At 44.7% G+C, this 18,889-nt stretch overlaps 1 protein-coding gene across 3 annotated transcripts in view; it reads right to left on the reverse strand.

The window, feature by feature from the left end:
• Window positions 1–18,889, reverse strand: part of LOC144492980 (cysteinyl leukotriene receptor 1-like) — a 42,212-nt gene that overhangs the window by 13,063 nt on the left and 10,260 nt on the right. The window contains exon 1 of one of the 3 annotated variants that reach the window (XM_078211722.1): window positions 9,703–9,797. The exons of the other annotated variants lie outside the window; for them this stretch is intronic. The gene's annotated coding sequence lies outside the window, so the exon portion shown is untranslated. Of the gene's footprint in view, window positions 1–9,702; window positions 9,798–18,889 lie in introns of those variants that run through there. 3 annotated transcript variants of the gene reach the window in all.

Consider the following 18,889-nt stretch of genomic DNA (forward strand, 5'->3'; position numbering starts at 1 on the left):
GTTCTATCAAGCCAGATTATTATTTTGAGGGAATTTACTTACTTGTCACTATAAGCCTTGGTAATACCATTCTTGCCTGAGTCAGAATGTTTAATTTTCACTTCAGACACTTGAGCACATAGTTCAGCAGTAATGAGGGGGTCCTGCAATGTTGGAGGTGCTATTTATGGATGATTTGTCAAGGTCTCACCTCTTTTCGTAGGTGGAAGGAAAAGCTCCGTGGGTACTATTTTGCAGAACAGTGAAATTCTCCCTGGTCAATATTTATCCCTCAACTAAAATCACTATCATTGATTATCTTGGCTGCCAAATGCACCAAGGAGATAATACATTTAGTTCCCTCATCCAAATCATTAATATATAATGCGAACAGTTGGGGTTCTAGCACAGATCCCTGAAATAACGCACTAGTCACTGCCTGCCAATTGAAAAAAAAACCATTTGTTCCAACTCTTTGCTTCCTATCTATCCTGTGGGTGGCACGGTGGCTAGTACTGCTGCCTCACAGCGCCAGGGACCCGCGTTCGATTCCCGGCTTGGGTCACTGTCTACATGGAGTTTGCATGTTCCCCCATGTCTGAGCCGGTTTTCACCCACAATCTGAAAGACATGCTGGTTAGATATATTGACCTGAACAGGTGCTGAAGTGTGGCGATTAGGGGAATTTCTCAGTAACTTCATTGCAGTATTAATGTAAGCCTTACTTGTGACAAATAAATAAACTTTACTTTTTCCTATCTGCTAACCAGCTTTCTATCCATCTCAAGATACTACTCGCAATACCAAGCACTTTAACTTTACATAGCAATCTGCTTTGTAAGACCTTGTCGAAAGCCTTCCAAAACTCTAAATAGACCACATCCTCTGATTCTCCCTGGGCAACTCTACTTGTTACATCCACAAAAAAGCACAGTAGATTTGTCAAGCATGAGTTTCCTTTTGTAAATCCATGCTGACTTTGTCTGATTATACCACTGCCTTCCAAATGCTGAGTTATGAAATCCTTAATAATGGACTCAAGCAAGATCCCTACTACTGGCATTAGGCTCACTGGTCTATAGTTCCCTGTTTTCTCTCTACCTTCCTTTTCAAATAGCAGGTTTACATTAGCTAACCTCCAATCTGTAGGAACCATGCCAGAGTCCAAAGAATTTTGGAAAATGACCACCATTGGATCTACTCTTTCTAGGGCCACCTCCTTCAATACTCTGGGATGAAAGCAGGCTTTGAGGCCCTCTCTGCCTTCCTGGCCACAGAATATCCTGTGGCGGATATCCCCTCCACAATGTTGGCCTAGCAACTGCAACCATTTTTGAACTTAAAAAATTTGCAAGTTGAAGAGATGACGCCTCAAGATGGAGACACCCTCTCACTCTGTCTCTTCTACTTGAAAAGGCAGCTGGTTCTTCAATGACGGAGGGCCTCCTATTGCGTTTCTCACATTGACAGCCCATCTGCAATCCTCAATTAGATAGTGAGCCCAGCTTCCGGCCATGAGTTTCAGACATGATGTGTTATCAAAGCAAAAGTTCCAAAATATTTTAGCAGATTTAGTACATTACCCAAGATCTGTGTACATCTTACTTACATGCAAATATTCAGCCAAAAATAATTCCACAGCACAAAGAAGCTAGTCCTTTCAGCTTTATATTGCTCCAATGTGTTTCTCTCCCTGTTGCTTTAGCAAATAGTTTAGGCCAATTAGCACATCCAGTAAAAGAGAGAGAATAATTTAATATGAATAGGTTGACCATCTGCCTGATAACATTACACAGTAATGTTTCCCCAACTGTTAAAGTGTACCTAACTTGAGACACTAGGATCCAGGAAGTTCTGGCTGGATTAAAGGTATGCGGATGTAACTGCTTATTTAAAGTAATGTTCAACTACGAAACAGATTTTAAAAAGTACCCTCTAGATTGCAAGTTTTGATTTAAAAAGGCAAAGAAATGTTATGGTTTGTGTCCTGATTCCTGTGAGATAAGATGAATTGACATTTGCAGGAGGTTCGAACAACTCCCCAACAAAGGTTTGGGATAATGGCAACAATTCTAACAAAATAAGAGTGAGTCGAGGAATGGTACCAGAAGCTGGTTACCACAACCTCTCCGTGCTGTGGGAACCTGGGATTGGAACTCAGGCACATCGAATAGAGAGAGGGATTCAGAAGCGAAAAACAAAATTGATTGCCTGACAAATGTCAGATGAATTCCCAGTAACTGCAAACATCGCAAGAAAGAGATTACAAGCCTGTAAGGCCCCATGAGTTGATCAAGTGTAAGATATAGTTAGCTAACAGACTAAGGTCTGGTTCAAATTGACGCAAACACTATTTCTACTGTGCATTGTAGTATAAAAGGTTAACAGACCAGTGAATGATGTGGATGGTGGTGTATCACTGATATCAATCAATGAAATGTTAGACTTTTGAGAGAGTGGTTGGAACACGATGCTCAGAAGCAACATGCCTACCTGTTCAGACACAGTACTAATAAGCAACTGTTCGGTAGGTACCAGAGCATGACTACAGTCTGTCCAGGGTGGCCATTTCCAAATTTCCAAAAAGGAGGACATTGCATACATGGTCATCCGCCCCAGCTGCCCGCCAACAACAACAACAACAACATCCGCTCAGCCAGCCTCCCCGTGTCGTGTCATCATCGGAAACCATCCGGAAACAGCCGAGCGCACCATGGAATCATCCTCAGCAGCCTCTCCCCCCCCCTCCCGAGTCTGCTTCGGCCACCCGCCGGAAATAGTCGAAGATCTCCGGGAGAGTCGCTCCAACCAATTCCACCCACCCCCAACACGTCATCTTCGGCAGTCTCCCCCTCCCCGAGTCAGCTTTGGCCAGCCACCGGAAATAGCCGAAGGTCTCCGGGAGAGCCGCTCCGATTGATTCCATCCACCCCCACCCTCCACTGTGTCATCTTCGGCAACGTGCCGGCTCAGACTAGAACGCTTCGCGTCACCATCTGAGCTCCCCCCGACTCATCTTCGGATCCCTCCGGAAACAACCGAGCACTTGGACACTCGCCCACTGCTTCAGCTTCGGCAAGCGTCCGCACACAGCCGAGAACGTCACCACCCACTCCGACTCATCTTCGGCCACCGATCGGAATGAGCTGAGGGCGCTGCGTTCCGACCGAGCATTGCGTCATCTTCGGAGGCGCTGAGGTTGCGTCACCGGCCTTCGGGCACTCCACGGAACGAAGCTGACTTCGGAAATCCTCCGGAAAGAGCCGAGCGCCTGCCCTTTTTTAGTCAGATCCAAAAAAGAACGACAAATTAACATCCGGCTTGAGGTGGCGCCGGACGGAGGACAGAGTGCTCAAAAGCCGGACTGCCCGGCCTGAAGCCGGACATCTGGCCTCCCTAAGTCTGTCCAGTAACCAAGTATCAAGCCTAGAGTCCACAGATGCACCATAGAAAGCATTCTTTCTGGTTGTATCACAGCTTGGTATGGCTCCTGCTCTGTCCAGGACCGCAAAGAACTACAAAAGGTCATGAATGTAGTCCAATCCGTCACGCAAACCAGCCTCCCACCCATTGACTCTGTCTACACTTCCCGCTGCCTCGGCAAAGCAGCCAGCATAATTAAGGACCCCACGCATCCCGGACATTCTCTCTTCCACCTTCTTCCTTCGGGAAAAAGATACAAAAGTCTGAGGTCACGTATCAACCGACTCAAGAACAGCTTCTTCCCCGTTACTGTCAGACTTTTGAATGGACTTACCTTGCATTAAGTTGATCTTTCTCTACACCCAGCTATGACTGTAACTCTACATTTTGCACTCTCTCGTTTCCTTCTCTATGAATGGGTTTGCTTTGTCTGTATAGCGTGCATGAAACAATACTTTTCACTGTATGCTAATATATGTGACAATAATCAGTCAAATCAATTCAAGATAAGGAAGGCCATCTCACAACCACATCAACATAACACTGGCACTAAAACCCAGGAAGAAGATTTCTAATATTCCTCCCAGGTGAATTAAAGCAGGAGGAATCAAACTTGCACCAAATGGGTTACTTACACAAGTTTCCCAAGAGGCAGTATATCTCAAGTCTAATGCTGTGTGGAATAGGGCATTAAATCACATCAGGAGTAACACAGCAAATTAGGTAGAATCACCTTGTGGTTCTGGTAGTAATATTAAACTAGAACTGTTTTGAGTTTAGATTCTCTCTGTCCTGCTGCTCCCTCCAAACCCTCCCTTAACCCACTCCCAGCCTTCCCAATCTCACCACTCTCCCTCTTCCTCATTGGCTGGGTTCATTGGGTCCTACTCTCTGGAGTTTAGAAGAATGAAAGATGATCACATTGAAACATTTGAGACGCTGGCAGAATAGACACTGAGAGATTGTTTTCTCCTGGCTGGGGAAACTCGATCAAGTGGATACATCTTTAGGAGAAGGGGCTGATCCTTTAGGACTGAGATGAGGAGAAATTTCCTCATTCGAAAAGTTGTAAATCTTTGGATTCTTTGCCCCTGAGGTGTTGTGGTTGCACCATCATTGAATTATAGTTAAGGCTGAGATATAAAGATGTTTGGTCTGTCAGGGCTTCCAGCGATATAAGGAGTAGGCAAGAAAGTGGAGTTGAAGCCCAAGATCAGCTACGATCATATTGAATGATGGAGCAGGCTTGCGGGGCTGTAGAGTGTACTCGTGCTCCAATTTCTTATGTTCCTCTTCCCATGGCAGGTTGTGAATCTGCAAAATGAAAACTTGGATCATTTGTGGCCTGCAGCCAGAAACTAGCTAAGGAAGTTGTTGAATTAAAAACTCAACATGTTCACTCATGTCATATAGTCATACAGTCCATCGAGTCTGCACTGACAATAACTCCCACTAAAGGTGCGCTAATCCCATTTTCCAGCATTTGTCCCATATCCTTAAATGTTATGATATTTCAAATGTTCATCCAAATACCTTTTAAAGGTTGTAAGGTTTCTGGCCTCCACTACCTTCCCAGGCACTGCATTCCAGATTCTCACCACCCTCTGAATGAAAAAGATTTTCTCAAATCTCTTATCCTGAAACTACTCCCCCTTGTGATTGACCCCTCAACTAAAGGGGACAGCTATTTCCTATTCCCCTGTCCATATCCCTCATAATCTTATACACCTCAATCATGTTCCCCTTCCTCTGCTCGAGAAAACACAATCCAAGCTTATCTCGTCTCTCCTTATAGCTCAAATGCTCCATCCCAGGCGACATCCTGGTGAATCTCCTCTGTACCCCCTCTAGTCCAATCACATCTTTCCTATAGTGGGGTGATCAGAACTGCACATAGTACTCCAGCTGTGGCCTAACTAACATTTTGCACTGCTTCAACGTTACCTCCTTGCTCTTATACTCTATATTGCCAGCCTTGTCATCCAGTAAAAGAGAATTCAACATGCCTAAGTGGCCATGTGACTCTAGTTTCCCGCTATATGGTTAACCTTTGTTGTTCTCAGAACTTAGGCATGGGTAATAAACATTGCCTTGATCGTGCTTTCTATTCCTAGGAACAACAGTATAAATAAAGCAGCTTGCTTTCCCTCATGGAGTTGAGCTGTTTTGCTTTACGGCAGAATCCAATGTTCTTCCTTTATATCCAAACAAGTTTTCAAACTATGGCCGGGATTCTCCGGCCGCCCAAGCCAGCGGCATTCACCAGTCCCGCTGCAGTGAACAGAGATTTGGTTGAGAGGCACGGTGGCACAGTGGTAAGCACTGCTGCTTCACAGCACCAGAGACCCGCCCGCGTTCGATTCCCGGCTTGGGTCAGTGTCTGTGTGGAGTTTGCATGTTCTCCCCATGTCTGCGTGGGTTTCCTCCAGGTGCTCCGGTTTCCTCCCACATTCTGAAAGATGTGCTGGTTAGGTACATTTATCCGAACAGGTGCCGGACTGTGGCGACTAGGGGATTTTCACAGTAACTCCATTGCAGTGTTAATGTAAGCCTTACTTGTGACTAATAAACTTGCAGCGGAGCGTGAGCGGCCGAAGACTTCCTGCCTATGTCGCATGATGTTTGCAATTATGTCCTTGAGTATCGTCATGCCAATAAATGTGGCATGTGTGGATATTGGATCCCTTTCACTTAAGACTGGCAATACATCCCAGGACAACTTGTCCACTGTGCTATTGAATGTGGACTGGTTACAAACCAGTATAAGCAATGTGTTTGCAATTGCAATGTCTCGTGACTGAACATAAATTTATTTCCATGAAGTGCTGGAGGAATTTTACAAACTTGTGGGAACATGCCCAAAGATTAAAAAACATAGCACATATAGGAAATAATGAAACAGAAAATAGGAACAGACCATTTGAAATTAAGCATGGGAAAATAATATTCTGACCAACTTGGTTTTAACCAATGTACTTTTTTTGGGATTTTAGTTGGTAGCTTAATTGGCCGCAATATTTGCTCCTCTCCTTGAATTCAAATGGTTCTGAGATACTAAAACCCTTTGTGCTGAACTGGGTATATTTATGAATTCCTTCCATCAGCCAGTGAGCAGGGTGTGGGAGGGACCACAGTGAGGTCAAGTGTGTGTGGGAAGCGAGATTAGGGTGGCATGGTTAACACGACTGCCTTCCAGCTCCAGGGACCCAGGTTCAATTCCTGCCTTGGCTGACTGTGTGGTGTTTGTACATTCTCCCTGTGTCTGCGTGCTTCCTCTGGGTGCTCCGGTTTCCACCCGCAGTCCAAAGATGTGCAGATTAGGTGGATTGGCCACACTAAATTCCCCCTTAGTGCCCAAAGATGTATAGGTTAGATGGATTAGCCATGGGAGATGTGTGGGATTATGGGGAGAAGGGGCTGGGTAAGCTACTCTGTCAGAGAGTCTGTGCAGACTTGATGGGTCTAATGGCCTCTTCTGTACTGTAGGGATTCTATGATTCCATAAAAAGAGATGTAGGGGACAAATTTTCCCATTCCGCCTGCCATGGGAATCAGAGCGGGTGAGGGGCAGACCATGGAAAGATCCGTTGATCTCAGGCAGGATTTTCCGGTTTCGAGGCACGGCTGGAAAATTCTGTCCATAGATCCCAAAAGCCCACACTAAAACACGGGGTGGGATTTTCCGTTCACACTCGCCCCAAGGTTGGAAAATCCCGTCCGAGGTCAACAGACCTTTGAAGTAAAAATTAAAGTTTATTTACTAGTCACAAGTAGGCTTACAGTAACACTGCAATGAAGTTACTGTGAAAATCCCCTAGTTGCCACACTCCGCGCCTGTTTGGGTGCACTGAGGGAGAATTTAGCATGACCAATGCACCAAACCTGCACATCTTTGGACTGTGGGAGGAAACTGGAGCACCTGGAGGAAACCCACGCACAGCCGGGAGAATGTACAAACTCCACACAGTCATCCAAGCCAGGAATTAAACCTGGGTCCCTGGTGCTAACCACTGTGCCACCATGCCGCCTGGTCCGTGTCCCACACTCTATGATTCCTGTGGCGGGTGGGCTGGGAAAATTCCGCCCATGACGTGGAAACCCATGCTATCTTTTATTTTCATTGAGCTCCATTCAAGATTCACTGCTCTGCCCAAGACCGCAAGTAACTATAAAAGGTCATAAATGTAGCCCAATCCATCATGCAAACCAGCCTTCCATCCATTGACTCTGTCTACACTTCCCGCTGCCTTGGCAAAGCAGCCAGCATAATCAAGGACCCTACGCATCCTGGACATTCTCTCTTCCACCTTCCGTCGGGAAAAAAGATACAAATGTCTGAGGTCATGTACCAACCGACTCAAGAACAGCTTCTTCCCTGCTGCCGTCAGACTTTTGAATGGACTTACCTTGCATTAAGTTGATCTCTCTCTACACCCTAGCTCTGACTGTAACACTACATTCTGCACTCTCTCGTTTCCTTCCATATGAACGGTATGCTCTGTCTGTATAGTGCGCAAGAAACAATACTTTTCACTGTATGTTAATGCATGTGACAATAATAAATTAAATCAAAACATTTTGCCAATTCCCCACATGCTGACTTGCACAAGGTACTCCTCTCACTGCCTTGTTGTTACTGTAAGATCTTCTAGTCCTTAAATTCAGATCCTCCCTGAGGTAAAAAGCTCCGGTAACTTCAACTCATTACTGCCATTTCTAACCTCGAACAAATGAGTTCACTGGACAGCTTTGGAATGCTGCCAAACCTTCCCATGAATGATCACAAGACCATTAAAAGTAATCAATGTCAACTGAATTGCTGACTGGTTATGACTACATTTTTGGAGGGACAGGAATGTTCACAAGATAAAACTGTATAAATAGCGCTAAGTGTTTTTTGCTCACACAACCCAATTGCTTTTCACTATAAAAGGAGACCAAGGGAAAATATAGCCTTCAATGGAAGCTTCAGTAATCATGAGGGGTGGCTTTGAAATTAAAAAAAACAAAGAGAAGATCTTCCAGATGGGCATTAAGTTGAAGGGAAACCTTATGGCCTGAATTTTCATCTTTGAGGCAGGGAGTGGGAGTCAGGAAAATACCCAGCTCAGCCCACCTACCTTGAGAAAAATTCCCGATCAAGGTGGGATCCTCATTGCCAGGGGGTAGTGAGGGCTGGGTCCGGCCAGCCAACCCAGGGAGATGTCGGGAGGCAGCCACAGGAGCTATGGGTTATGAGGTGGGCTATTTGTAAGGCTCACCTTGGTGCTTTAGGCCTTCATCCCATGTTCAAATAAAAACAGATATGCCCTCCAGCCCTCACACCCATTCACCCCTACACACACTGCTCAGGCCTCATCCATGCCACCTTGCGTGCTACAAGCTTTGTGTGTGACTGAGAGCTCAGACATTCATTATTCTTGTTGAAACAGTTGTGCCCCAGGGAAAGCATTGCTTGACTGACAGTAGAGGCTTTAATTTTATGGTTTATTTACACAAGGTTAAATGGTTTCAAGGGCTTGTGGTTTCTGCTGTTGATACTTTTACTGCCTTGTAATGAAATGACTTGTTTTAACATCATGGAAAGTAACGAATGAATTTCTTTGTTAAAGTTATTTTAACACATCCTTCTGTGCCTATAGGGTTCAATGATTCTATAAAGTCCATCGTGGGTCAATGGTCATGGGAATCCCATAGCTTGGCAGAGAGACGTGGGGGGTTCAGTGGGTGTGGAGTGCCATAGCTTGGCACAGAAGGCATGAAGGACCATGGGTGGCAGGTGAGAGGTATTACCTTGGTATAGACGGCATGAGAAGGACTTTTGGAACTTACTTTTTAGAAGGCCGCCTCATGCAGACTCGGGTTCATGACTCTGTGAACCAGGACTCATAAAAAACCTGGCCCAACACTGCAGTTGCCCCTACTGGTAATTATATTTGGCAGATCGCCCCCAACTAATACGGTCATTATAAGGAATTTTCCACACTGGGTCTTACTGAACAAAACAGTCAGCCACAAAATAATGTTGAGGGAAGGTTCTTTTCCCAAAAAAGTCCGGTAAATTTTTATCTGGTCTGTTTGTTTGCAATACCAACACGCTAAGGCAAACCATGTTCGAACAAACATCGCACAACAAAGCAAAACTAATAAACATTGTGCCAAAAATGATGCTCAGCAACATATGTTATTTTTCTATTCTCTCTTTTAAACTGAAAACAAATGTCAGTTCATTTACACAAGGATTGGAACTTCCAATGGGCAAATCACAAGCAAAGGCACTCATTGGGTTGGATTACATACCCGTGCATGCTAATTTCAAACAATTGACAATGTCTCCATAAAAATGGCAGCAAGGTGGCACAGTGGTTAGCATTGCTGCCTCACAGCGCCAGGGACCCGGGTTCGATTCCCGGCTTGGGTCACTGTCTGTGCGGAGTCTGCACGTTCGCCCCGTGTCTGTGTGCGTTTTCTCCAGGTGCTCCAGTTTCCTCCCACAGTCCGAAAGACATGCTGGTTGGGTACATTGGCTATGCTAAATTTCTCCCAAAACAGACGCCGGAGAGTGGCGACTAGAGGATTTTCACAGTAACTTCATTGCAGTGTTAATGTAAGCCCACTTGTGACACTAATAAATAAAGTTAATAAATAAAATGTACAGAATTTAGCTCGAGTGTTCACACATAAACTGCGCTGATTAAACTGTCTATCCATTTGTTTATTTATTTGAGGTGAATTATTCCAAAGTTTATGAGACGCCCCAAGGCAGAAAGTCTACAATCACAGAAGTGCAGTGTGCATGGCTATGATGGTGATTGTGAATGGTTCCTAAAGTCTGCTGGACCTATCAATGCTGTCATGTCTGGACAAAATGTGTTCATCAGACTCAGTGTGGGCTGGAGCCCACTGATTACTGGGGTGAGCAGCACCACATAACCTCTGAATGTTCAGCTTGATTGACAGTTCACATGTTTCAGAATGCAACCAATGATTCCGATCTCAGTGCTGTGATCTGTGAGTTTTTCCTCTAGAAGTGGAGTTGATTTTTCTCTTTTCGAGAGGACCTGCCGAACCCCTTTCCCGAGGCCAGGTCCCTCAATCAGGCACTGAGTGCCTTTGCCTGAGGGTCGTTCCCCTAGGGCCCTGCAAACAAACCTGCCAGGGTTTGCTTGTGGTTTTCTCCACATGCCAAACCCCCCCTGCATGCCGTTGGGGTTAATACAGCAGTGATGGGAAGAGGCAATTAAGTGGGCATTAATTGATCCCTGTGTGTGCTCCTATCATGGGCTTCACCAGCTGGATGTGGGAAGGCAGCGGGGTCAACACGCATTTGGCTGAATAAATGCCCCCCCACCCTCAATCCCAATACAGGGGGAAACACAGGATTCTGCCCATTGTATAGCACTCTTTCCTCACAGAATCATAGAATCCCTATAGCGCAGAAGGAGGCCATTCGGCCCATCGAGCCTGCACTAGCAACAATCCCACTCAGCCCCTATCCCTGTAACTCCACTTACTTATCCTGCTAGTCCCCCTGACACTAAGGGGCAATTTAGCTTGGCCAATCTACCTCTGATACGATATTGGGCTCTTCTTCCATAGTGACATCACAAGAGGCCTGGAGTTTCCATGCCCGCCATGGGCCAGCTTAAAGTTCACTGATCTTGGCAGGATTGGATGATCCCAATGACTGGCGGGGCTGGAAAATCCTTCCCCAAAACAAAAATGGCCTCAGTGTAGATTTTTCATCCATGGTGCCATTGGGCAGCATGTTATAATGTATACAGACGTCTTTTATATCAAAGCAAATAGGCTGTCTCTCCTGATAGAAGATAAATTGTATGGATGTACATCTGCTGACTGAGGAAGAGCTGGAGATTGAGAAGAAAATAAAATGAGAGTGACTTTCAATGAGCCTTATACAGGTTTACTATTTATGGGCGGCACGGTAGCACGGTGCTTAGCACTGCTGCCTCACAGCGCCAGAGACCTGGGTTCGATTCCCAGCTTGGGCCACTGTCTGTGTGAAGTTTGCATGTTCTACGGGTGGTCCGGTTTCCTCCCACAGTCTGAAAGATGTGCTGGTTAGGTGAATTGACCCGAACAGGCACCGGTGTGTGGTGACTAGGGGAATTTCACAGTAACTTCATTGCATTGTTACAAGTAAGCCTACTTGTGACTAACAAATTTACTTTATTTACTACAAAATGCTATTGAGTGACACATGGGTAGATCAAATGCAATCGCTTAAAATACTTTTATTCTGGCCTCTTGAACCTTTCCAATTTAAGTCTCTCCACCTGCCTTTCCTTCAGCCGTCATTGTTCTAAGCTCTGAAATTCTCTCCATCAACCTTTATACTTCTCTCCTATTCCTCCTGTAAGAAACCCTTTAGAATGTACCTCTTTGACAAAGCCTTTGGCCAAATATTTGTCCCAATACCTTCTTCTGTTGTCCTCTGTCACGTTTTGTTTGATAATGTTTCTAAGAAGCATCTTGGGATGTTTTATTACATTAAAGATTATGGCCGGGATCTTATAACCATTCATGCCGGCGGGATATTCCCATCCCGCTGCAGTGAACGGAGATTCCCGTCACTGTTGTTCAGTTCCACAAGGTTTTACAATATACATGAGCCAGATTACAAATCCCTCTCAGTCAGAAACTTCTCAGCTTGGCTCTGATAGTTGCACTCTTGCTCAGGGATCAGACAGCATTGGGCTTGAGCCCCATTGCAAGATGGAGGCCCACGGTTTTGGCTGACATTGTGGCGCAGTGCTGAAGAAGTGCATCATTAGGAGATGTGTCACTGCCTGCCACTTCATGTGGATACCAGGAGATTTCATGGTTCTGCTCGAGAAAGAACAGGCCAAATCTGCTGCTATCCTTCAATAAAGACCACCAAAAGCGGACTGGGGTGGGATTTCCTGTGGTCGTGCCCAGAGAAATGTGAAACCATGGCAAACACCAGGGGTAAAATGTTACGCATGTCCAACACATCCAAACCTGTGACCTTTACCACTTAGAAGGACAAAGGCAGCAGATTCATGGGACATTAGCACATACAAGCAGCCCTCCCAGACACTCACCACCCTGACTTGGAAATATATCGCCATTCCTTCAACGTTGCTGGATCAAAATCCTGCAACTCGCTTCCTAACACCACTCTGGGTGTACCTACGCCAAATGGACCGCAGCTGTTCAAGAAGGTGGCTCACCACCAATTTCTCAAGGGCAATTAGCGATGGGCAATAAAAAATGCTGGCCAAGCCTGTGATGCCCAAGAATAAAAAGAACTGAATCTAGGATACCAGGCAAGAGTTATTTTGCGTCCAGAGCTGTTGGTAAATAGCATATTCCTATTTACCTAGAATGTAGGATTCTGTACAATTCTTTATTTAATTTCAGGATGTGGCTAGACCAGCATTTGCCACCCATCCCTCATTGCCCATGAGAAGGTGATACTGAGCTATGTTGAATTCTATTCCCCTATGGTTTTCATTGGTTATTGCTACTTGTTAAAGTTTATGTGAACAGTGGATCAACCACATGATCACACTGAAAATAGTTCATTATTTCAAGGAGTTTTGAGGGGCTTTTGATCATAAGCAAAACCTCTAATTAAATAAGAAGGTGTGCCCTCCCACATAATGTATGCTGTTCCTTAAATCCGTGCTTGAAATACTGGAAAATCCTTTGCATTGCCACTGGGATATAGGAAACCAAAGAAGGATGTTTTATTGTCAGCACTCTTTGGGTAATGTGGGAATTTACTTTCTTCAATGCAAAGTTGCAGAATGGGATTCTGTGCAGCCGTCACATGGAATACTTGAGGCGAGTAGATGCATTTACGGGGAAACTAGATAAATACACGTGGGAGAAGAGAATAGAAGGATAAGTTGGTAATGCGTCATGAAGAAAGGTGGGAGGAGCTGGATGTGGAGCATAATGTCCTTTAGGGAAGGAAAGCTGCTGTCTTGACCTGGTCGGACCTACATGTGACACCAGATCCACAGCAATGTGGTTGACTCTTAATGCCCTCTGAAATGGCCTAGCAAAACACTTAGTTTATTAGAGGTGGGTTATAATGCTGGCCTTGCTAGTGACACTTGGAGGTTGCATGGTCTGCTTCTTGCTGCAAAATGCTATGAAATTATACGGTACTTGGCACACTGAGAGACACATGCCTCAGAGAAATAGCTTTTCTCTTTCGTTTGTTCAATTTAACCTATACCTCTGGTTGTGCGTGAATCCTCAAATTCACTGATTCACTTCTTCAGATGTGCACCCTGTTAGTTTCAGGACAGAGTGCAGAAGGCAAGAATATGTATTTGGGTTTCAGCTCTGATGCACCATCAATCAAGTAAAGACTAGTTTGTATGCAAGAACAAATAGGCTTTTATTAGCAAAAGACTTGGAGCACACCCATGCCGATGAACTGGTCCAGACTGAGGCAGGGGGGTAGGGAGCAGTCGCCTTTATACCTGGACCAGGGGGGGTCCAGGTATAAACCTGGACCAGGGGGGGAGGAGTCCCGGGAAGGGCTGGCAGGGACGTGTCCAGGCATGTCTCACACACACAGGCAATAAACTAACAGTGGTTTACCACAAGCTCCTCCATCAGAGACTTAGGACAACAGGTAAACTTCACCACATGTGCAGGTTTGTCACAGATTAGGAGAAACAGCCTGCAAGACTTGAACCATATTGCTGGCTGGGATTTTATGTAACCAATAGAGGGGAATTTTTCTTTCTGTGTCTTTACTTGCCGAATAGTCCACATTATAATGGAATAATGAGGTGCTTGAAATTCACAAAATCCTTCATTATTATTTGGCAAATTAGTGCCTTTATTTCCAAAATGCCTGACTGGTATTAGTCTTTTCTGATTGCGAAATATATTTATAAACTAAGTATAAATCGATGCGGATATGAATCTGCCCTTTCTACATCTATTTTTATCATTCAGTCTCTTGTGTTTGACACACATTTCTTGTCCATAAATCTCACTTATTGTCACAATATTTGGTTGACTGTCAGCAACAGAATTTCCCATTCTACGCTCACATTTTGTCAGCTATCATCATCTAGTTGCAAACTCGGTGATTCTGTGGAGCACGTTTCTGACATCTCTGCATTTTGTATGTTTAAATATAGCATCAAGAGTCTCGTTTCCTTTCTGGATTATCATATTGTACACTTAGTACACTGAGATTAACACCAGCACCATTTTCATTGTGTAACATGATCGAACAGAGGCTCCTTATCTTCCAAAATAACGTGTCTCAGATTTGTGGTCCATGGAATCTTGAGTGGCTGTATAGAGTTTCCAGGAAATCTGCTCTTTGGAGCCAGTCCTATGGGTGTGCAATGTGAATAACCACCTTTGATGCCATGGTCTAGAGTAAGAGAAGGTGTGGTGACCAGAGGGACGCTCCTCCTCTCTCTTTGTGCTCCTGCTCTATTTATTTATTAGTGTCACAAATAGGTTCACATTAACACTGTGTGGTGAACCATCGTTGGTTCCCACTAGGGAGTACTGAGCCAGGGTCTGGCCAGTACTACGAGTATGTATATATGTTGCTGTTGGGGTTAGGGATGGGTTGTTCTACTTGTTGCTGTTGGGGTTAGGGTTGGGCTGTTACACCTGTATTATAGTTATTATGGTACATCCCAGTCGGGCTCCGCCTCCTGGGAGAGGTATAAAGGTCACTGCTCTGTCTGGGACCCCTCAGTCTGGGATCGTGTACTATATATGGTAGCTTCGTTGTAATAGTAAATAAAAGCCTTTATTTCCTTGAGCATCTCAAGCCTCGTGTGTGATAACGCGCATCACACTGCAAGGAAGTTACTGTGAAAATCCCCTAGTCGCCACACTCCAGCGCTTGTTTGGACACTCTGTGTTCCTGCTCTTTCTCTGTGCCCCTGCTCTCTCTCTGTGCTCTCTCTCTGTGCCCCTGCTCTCTCTCTGTGCCCCTGCTCTCTCTCTGTGCCCCTGCTCTCTCTCTGTGCCCCTGCTCTCTCTCTGTGCCCCTGCTCTCTCCCTGTGCCCCTGCTCTCTCCCTGTGCCCCTGCTCTCTCCCTGTGCCCCTGCTCTCTCCCTGTGCCCCTGCTCTCTCCCTGTGCCCCTGCTCTCTCCCTGTGCCCCTGCTCTCTCCCTGTGCCCCTGCTCTCTCCCTGTGCCCCTGCTCTCTCTCTGTGCCCCTGCTCTCTCTCTCTGCTCCTGCTCTCTCTCTCTGCTCCTGCTCTCTCTCTCTGCTCCCGCTCTCTCTCTCTCTGCTCCCGCTCTCTCTCTCTCTGCTCCCGCTCTCTCTCTGTGTTCCTGCTCTCTCTCTGTGCCCTTGCTCTCTCTGTGCCCCTGCTCTCTCTCTGTGCGCCTGCTCTCTCTCTGTGCTCCACCTCTCTCTCTGTGCTCCTGCTCTCTCTCTGTGCCTCTGCTCCCTCTGTGCCCCTGTTCCCTCTGTGCTCCTGCTCTCTCTCTGTGCTCCTTCTGTCTTCCCCTATTCTCCTCATGCTCTGTGATGTTATTCCACTCTATGAGCTCCTGCCAAGGACTGACAGATTCTGCAATGAGCAGCATGCTCTCCAGTTTTACTAATATTTGTAAACAAATACTTGTTATCTTAAAAACATTATTGGGACACACTTTGCGGGTAGCCCATTCATATCAGGCACTACTGTTCTAAAAGGACATATCATCAGATTTTATGTGAGAAACTCCATGGACAATGTATCTATAACTAATATACAGAATAGCACTTTAAGGGCTGAATCAGGGTAAAAGAGACAACATATAAGTACATAAGAAAGGGCCAATAAAGAAAAAGTGATTTATTTCTCTTGTGTTTCGCTTCTGTAGATTTCTTTTTCATTTTTCCCTCTGATTAAAAACTCCAGCTTTATGAGTGCTTAAATTCTCCTGTGTTAAACCTCAAATAGTTATTTACTTTCAAACCTGCTTTGAGCTTAGGAAGCCCAGCCTCCAATACTAAAATTGATCCTGAGAATTGTCATTAGCCACTGAGAGCAGGAGCTGGTGGTGGTAGTCTCATTTTTCAATTCCTGTCATTGTTTCAATAGAAACTGCATCCAGTAAGTCATCACAAAACCAATTACTTGAGCTAAGGGTGAACTCTGATATCATCATGCAAATTGCTGCCCGTGGTAATTAGTTGGAATTTTGCAACATTTCAGCTGAAAAATGCGTTTAGTTTGTTATATATTGTGGGTCTCTTGAGGGTTTGAAGAGGAACAAACTTGCATTTTTATAGCACCTTTCATTACCTTAGGACTTCCCAAAGCACTTTGCAACCAACAAAGTACTTTTGTAATGCAGTTACTGTTGTAATGTTGGAAATGCGGCAGTCAGTTGATTTGCACTTGGCAGGGTTCCATGAACAGCAATCTGATAATGACCAGATAAATCTGTTTTAGCAATGTGGTTTCAGGATTGAATATTGGCAAGGATACTAGGGAGGATCCAACTGCTTCTCTTTAAAATATGGGGATTGTATGAATCTAATCTGCAAGAAGGCACCTCCGGCAGGGCAATACTCTGAAATGCACTAGAGTGCCTTGTGCCCAAGACTATGCAAATTTGAACCCTTGACCTTCTACTGCAGAGCCGAGTGTAATACCCACTGAACCGCCATCCTGAGTGCCATTCTGGTGCTACAGCTCACTAGGTGCTGGCTGGCACAGGCGTTGTGTTAAAAGTGGTTAACCCCATGAGATGGCATATGGTCAGACCATGTGCACGCTTTAGGAATGGAATTGGCATGTGACATGCTCAGAATACCACATGAGTTGGGAAAGCCCAAAGTTTAGGAGCCAAAAACTAAGAAAGGGTTGTTGGCTGACCACCCAGCGCTGGCAATTTTTAAAAAGTAGGCAACAAAATCCTTCTGAGAGAGAGTTGACATCCTGTTCCTATTATAAGGTTGATCTGCTAAAATAAAACCCATTTTTAAAATGATTTTATTCAGGCCATTATTTGCCACAAAAACTCTTCTTGAAATAATCAGACTTTTCACAGCTCTGCTGATCTGTGCCTCAAGATCTATTTTCAATCCTGCTCAGTAGGGTCAAAAAACACTAAAGGCCATAACATTTGGCACTGGAAATCTGAAAGTAAAGTTGAAAAAAGTCAGAGATAAACAGCTGCCCTGACAAGGTCTGTAGAGTGAAGGGACTTGTCAATGCCTTGCCCACCTTTGATGACAGTCCATCAAAAGTGCCACTAGATGGCAGTAACAAACATGTCAACCATTCCAAGATAGTCAAATTGATTTTATCAGTTCTAGGTAATTAAAGGGACATCCACTGCAACATGTTTGGGAAGCCACTCTATTTGTTTACTGTCATGTAAAACTACTTCAAATTACTTGGTGGCACCACCATGGAAGTGAATCGCTGCAGGAAAATAAAATGTTTGAAAGGCCTGTTTAATAAGCACATGTCCCTTTAATGAGCAAGTCCTGTATACAAGAAAAAAAGCGGACCTTTCTCAGTTTATAGGTGACAATGTCAGCTTGCATATATGGTCAGTTTTCATGTCAATTGTTCAAGTGAAAAAAACTGCAGATCAGTAATTATTAAATGTTTAGTGCATGAGGTGCTAATTGGTGACAGGTTAGCATTTAATTTGTTCATATGCTAGCTCTCTGTTTTGACTTTAACGCAGGCTTTGTCTGCATGGATAATCTTGACTATACACCAGTTACTTTAGTCTTCAGCTCTGAGGACTCTTTCTGTTAAAGTCCAAGGTCAACCATGATTTTATTGACTGGCAGAGCAGGCTCGATGGGCCGAGTGGTCTACCCCTGCTCCTGTTTCTTCTGTTCCTATCATTAAATGAACATTGTGCTGAAATGATTATTCTACCGTTTAAAGTGCACAGTTAAAAGTACAACATTTTCGCACTGAGCAGTGGCATTTTCATTGTAACACTTACTAATCAGTAACAATGAGTGTTCACAGTTCTGACATTTGGCTACATGCAAATCAGAAACTTGGAAGTCAACTGTGGTCTTAAACTTTGTGAGCCTTTCTAGCCTGCTGCACAAAATTGGTGAAAGATACAGATCTCGACTACACAGATCACTTATTAGTTTGCTACATAGAGTATGGATTTTGCACCTTGACCAAAGATAAACAGAACATCACTGGAACAGGAAGCAGGAGTCAAATAACTTTTAGCCAATTTCTAAGAACAGGACATGAACATATGTACTATAATAGCCAGGAAAGGCCCATTGGTCTGTCTAATCTGTCCCACACAACTGCAATGTCTTGTTTGCCACAATGTAGGTAGAAAGCCGAGGAGAGATGAAATACCACCAAAAAACCGAGTAGATATTTTAACCAATAGATGTAAGGTAACGCAATGTAAAAATTCCATGAGCAGAATTAACTCTGGTCTGAAGGTCGCTACTTTAAGGGTGGCACGGTGGCACAGTGGTTAGCACTGCTGCCTCACAGCACCAGGGACC

This window comes from Mustelus asterias, chromosome 4 (genome assembly GCF_964213995.1).
Source record: "Mustelus asterias chromosome 4, sMusAst1.hap1.1, whole genome shotgun sequence".
NCBI lineage: Eukaryota > Metazoa > Chordata > Chondrichthyes > Carcharhiniformes > Triakidae > Mustelus > Mustelus asterias.